Genomic DNA, 5,619 nt, shown 5'->3' on the forward strand with positions numbered 1-5,619 from the left:
CTACAGTTACACTACAGTTACTCTACAGTAACACTTCAGTTACTCTACAGTTACTGTACAGTTACTCTACAGTAACTCTACAGTTACACTACAGTTACTCTACAGTAACTCTACAGTTACTCTACAGTTACACTACAGTTACTCTACAGTAACACTTCAGTTACTCTACAGTTACTCTACAGGTACACTACAGTTAAACTACAGTTACTCTACAGTAACTCTACAGTTACACTACAGTCACTCTACAGTTACACTACAGTTAAACTACAGTTACTCTACAGTTACTCTACAGTCACACTTCAGTTACTCTACAGTTACTCTACAGTTACTCTACAGTTAAACTACAGTTAAACTACAGTTACTCTACAGTTACTCTACAGTTACTCTACAGTTAAACTACAGTTAAACTACAGTTAAACTACAGTTACTCTACAGTTACTCTACAGTTAAATTACAGTTAAACTACAGTTACTCTACAGTTACTCTACAGTTAAACTACAGTTAAACTTCAGTTACTCTACAGTTACTCTACAGTTACTCTACAGTTAAACTACAGTTAAACTACAGTTACTCTACAGTTACTCTACAGTTACTCTACAGTTACTCTACAGTTAAACTACAGTTAAACTACAATTACTCTACAGTTAAACTACAGTTAAACTACAGTTACTCTACAGTTACACTACAGTTACTCTACAGTTAAACTACAGTTACTCTACAGTTACTCTACAGTTACACTACAGTTACTCTACAGTTAAACTACAGTTACACTACAGTTACTCTACAGTTACACTACAGTTACTCTACAGTTAAACTACAGTTACACTACAGTTAAACTACAGTTACTCTACAGTTACTCTACAGTTACACTACAGTTACACTACAGTTACTCTACAGTTAAACTACAGTTACTCTACAGTTAAACTACAGTTACTCTACAGTTACTCTACAGTTACACTACAGTTACTCTACAGTTAAACTACAGTTACTCTACAGTTACTCTACAGTTACACTACAGTAACTCTACAGTTACACTACAGTTACACTACAGTTAAACTACAGTTACTCTACAGTAACTCTACAGTTACACTACAGTTTAACTACAGTTACTCTACAGTTACTCTACAGTTACACTACAGTTACACTACAGTTACACTACAGTTACTCTACAGTTACTCTACAGTTACACTACAGTTACACTACAGTTACTCTACAGTTACTCTACAGTTACACTACAGTTACTCTGCAGTTACACTACAGTTACACTACAGTTGACTTCACTCCACAATGGCATGTTTAAATGCATTAAAAACCCCTGTGGAAAGGGAGAGGTTCACCATATTGGTAACCCAGGGGCCAATTACATCAAATACTTTGATAAAAAGCCTACAAGGAAGGACGTCATCTGAGCAAGAGGAGGGTTTCATCTTGTTCACTCGTGCTGAAATATCACCCACCGATACAGCAGTGAAGGAAGACCAAGAGGAGGAGAGGGGCTCAGAGACAGTAGGGGTTCCAAACAAAGGGGGAGAGATTTTCTCTTTGATCAATTTAATTTTGTCAATGAAAAATCTCAACAATGCATTGCTGTCAGCTTCACAGAAGACGGGCGTGATTTGAGGAGCAGGAGACACGAGAGAATTAATCGTGTCAAACAACACTTTGGGGTTTTTCTTATTTGCTGCTACCAGTTTCATGATGTAATCAGATCTGGCAGTTTCCACCATATCTTTGTAAGAAGACATCAGATCCCTGAGGTGAAGTCTGTGCACCTCAAGTTTAGTGGACTTCCAGAGACGCTCAGTCTTTCGACAAAGTCTCTTCAGACTCAGGAGATCTTCATTTGTCCAAGGACACCGTTTTTCTGAATTTTCAAGTTTGATTTAACAGGTTTGATCCAGTATTTCAACACAATGGTCAGTGAAACAGTGAATCAAACTGTCCACGTCTGTGCAGTCATCAAAGGAAAGACGGTCAAACATAGCAGAAAAACTGTCTGCAGTATCGGCTGAGATGACACGCCTCTGAGACCTAACTTTCAAAACAAACAAAACAAGAGAATGACCAGATGAACATCATGTACAGATACATTAGAGATGTCCAGGCCGAGAGTCAAAACTAACTTTTTGATGAGTGGGTTCAGAAACATGTTGCTCAAAATTAAAGCTACTGTTAAAGTTCAAAGTTCTTTAGCAGAACAAGATGTGATGTCATCAACATGAAGATTAAAGTCTCAAGAATAAGAACAGATTCCATCTGAATAATGGAAGATAAGAAGTCACTAAAGTCTTTCAAGAACACTGCAGGACCAGGCGGACGGTAGATTGACACACAATAGAAAGGTCTTGTAGAACCAAGATCATCGGAGACTCAAAAGAAGTGAATTCCTGTGTTTGAATCACTTTGCAAGAACTACTCTACAGTTACACTACAGTTACACTACAGTTACTCTACAGTTACTCTACAGTTACACTACAGTTAAACTACAGTTACACTTCTGTTAAACTACAGTTACTCTACAGTTACTCTACAGTTACACTACAGTTAAACTACAGTTACACTTCTGTTAAACTACAGTTACTCTACAGTTACTCTACAGTTACTCTACAGTTACACTACAGTTAAACTACAGTTACACTTCTGTTAAACTACAGTTACTCTACAGTTACTCTACAGTTACACTACAGTTAAACTACAGTAACTCTACAGTTACTCTACAGTTACACTACAGTTAAACTACAGTTACACTTCTGTTAAACTACAGTTACTCTACAGTTACACTACAGTTACACTACAGTTACTCTACAGTTACTCTACAGTTACACTACAGTTAAACTACAGTTACACTTCTGTTAAACTACAGTTACTCTACAGTTACTCTACAGTTACACTACAGTTAAACTACAGTTACACTTCTGTTAAACTACAGTTACTCTACAGTTACTCTACAGTTACTCTACAGTTACACTACAGTTAAACTACAGTTACACTTCTGTTAAACTACAGTTACTCTACAGTTACTCTACAGTTACACTACAGTTAAACTACAGTAACTCTACAGTTACTCTACAGTTACACTACAGTTAAACTACAGTTACACTTCTGTTAAACTACAGTTACTCTACAGTTACTCTACAGTTACTCTACAGTTACACTACAGTTAAACTACAGTTACACTACAGTTAAACTACAGTTACACTTCTGTTAAACTACAGTTACACTACAGTTACACTACAGTTACTCTACAGTTACTCTACAGTTACACTACAGTTAAACTACAGTTACACTTCTGTTAAACTACAGTTACTCTACAGTTACTCTACAGTTACTCTACAGTTACTCTACAGTTACACTACAGTTAAACTACAGTTACTCTACAGTTAATCTACAGTTACTCTACAGTTAAACTACAGTTACACTTCTGTTAAACTACAGTTACTCTACAGTTACTCTACAGTTACACTACAGTTAAACTACAGTTACACTTCTGTTAAACTACAGTTACTCTACAGTTACTCTACAGTTACTCTACAGTTAAACTACAGTTACTCTACAGTAACTCTACAGTTACTCTACAGTTAAACTACAGTTACTCTACAGTAACTCTACAGTTACACTTCTGTTAAACTACAGTTACTCTACAGTTACTCTACAGTTACTCTACAGTAACTCTACAGTTACACTTCTGTTAAACTACAGTTACTCTACAGTTACTCTACAGTTAAACTACAGTTACTCTACAGTAACTCTACAGTTACACTTCTGTTAAACTACAGTTACTCTACAGTTACTCTACAGTTACTCTACAGTAACTCTACAGTTACACTTCTGTTAAACTACTCCACGACCAGAGAGGCGAGGCTTCCCCAGGACAGCGCTCCCTACTGGACAGAGTTCGTTCAGATGAATAAACTCTTCCTCTCTCTGCCAAGTCTCAGAAAGATATAATAAATCCAAACTAACTCTTGTGAAAAGATCATTCAGAGAAAAGGATTTATTAGTAATGGAGCGAACATTCAGAAGTCCTACGTTCAGCACCGATGACGTCACTGATGACGTCACTGATGATGTCACTGACAGCAGAGCGGGATCTTTTGAAGAGAACATGTCACGTGACTGACAGCTGTCACTCATGTTCAACTCGGTAGTAAAAGCCGAATTAAAGAGAGGAAATGAAAAAATCGTACCACCTTTCGCTGAGGTCTGAGCAGACAGCAGTGCTGACGTGTGTTGTTGTTGTGTTGTTGTTGTGTTGTTGTGTAGGATGCAGCGCCTCAGAGAAGTCATTCATATTGTTAACAGTTGTGTTGTTGTTGTGTTGTTGTGTTGTTGTTGTGTAGGATGCAGCACCTCAGAGAAGTCATTCATATTGTTAACAGTTGTGTTGTTGTTGTGTTGTTGTGTTGTTGTTGTGTAGGATGCAGCGCCTCAGAGAAGTCATTCATATTGTTAACAGTTGTGTTGTTGTTGTGTTGTTGTTGTGTTGTTGTGTAGGATGCAGCGCCTCAGAGAAGTCATTCATATTGTTAACAGTTGTGTTGTTGTTGTGTTGTTGTGTTGTTGTTGTGTAGGATGCAGCACCTCAGAGAAGTCATTCATATTGTTAACAGTTGTGTTGTTGTTGTGTTGTTGTGTTGTTGTTGTGTAGGATGCAGCGCCTCAGAGAAGTCATTCATATTGTTAACAGTTGTGTTGTTGTTGTGTTGTTGTTGTGTTGTTGTGTAGGATGCAGCGCCTCAGAGAAGTCATTCATATTGTTAACAGTTGTGTTGTTGTTGTGTTGTTGTGTTGTTGTGTTGTTGTTGTGTAGGATGCAGCGCCTCAGAGAAGTCATTCATATTGTTAACAGTTGTGTTGTTGTGTTGTTGTTGTGTTGTTGTGTAGGATGCAGCGCCTCAGAGAAGTCATTCATATTGTTAACAGTTGTGTTGTTGTGTTGTTGTTGTGTTGTTGTGTAGGATGCAGCGCCTCAGAGAAGTCATTCATATTGTTAACAGTTGTGTTGTTGTTGTGTTGTTGTGTAGGATGCAGCGCCTCAGAGAAGTCATTCATATTGTTAACAGTTGTGTTGTTGTGTTGTTGTTGTGTTGTTGTGTAGGATGCAGCGCCTCAGAGAAGTCATTCATATTGTTAACAGTTGTGTTGTTGTTGTGTTGTTGTGTAGGATGCAGCGCCTCAGAGAAGTCATTCATATTGTTAACAGTTGTGTTGTTGTTGTGTTGTTGTGTAGGATGCAGCGCCTCAGAGAAGTCATTCATATTGTTAACAGTTGTGTTGTTGTTGTGTTGTTGTGTAGGATGCAGCGCCTCAGAGAAGTCATTCATATTGTTAACAGTTGTGTTGTTGTTGTGTTGTTGTGTAGGATGCAGCGCCTCAGAGAAGTCATTCATATTGTTAACAGTTGTGTTGTTGTTGTGTTGTTGTTGTGTTGTTGTGTAGGATGCAGCGCCTCAGAGAAGTCATTCATATTGTTAACAGTTGTGTTGTTGTGTTGTTGTTGTGTTGTTGTGTAGGATGCAGCGCCTCAGAGAAGTCATTCATATTGTTAACAGTTGTGTTGTTGTTGTGTTGTTGTGTAGGATGCAGCGCCTCAGAGAAGTCATTCATATTGTTAACAGT

Source organism: Callionymus lyra, chromosome 5 (assembly GCF_982586985.1).
Source record: "Callionymus lyra chromosome 5, fCalLyr1.hap1.1, whole genome shotgun sequence".
Classification (NCBI taxonomy): Eukaryota; Metazoa; Chordata; class Actinopteri; order Syngnathiformes; family Callionymidae; genus Callionymus; species Callionymus lyra.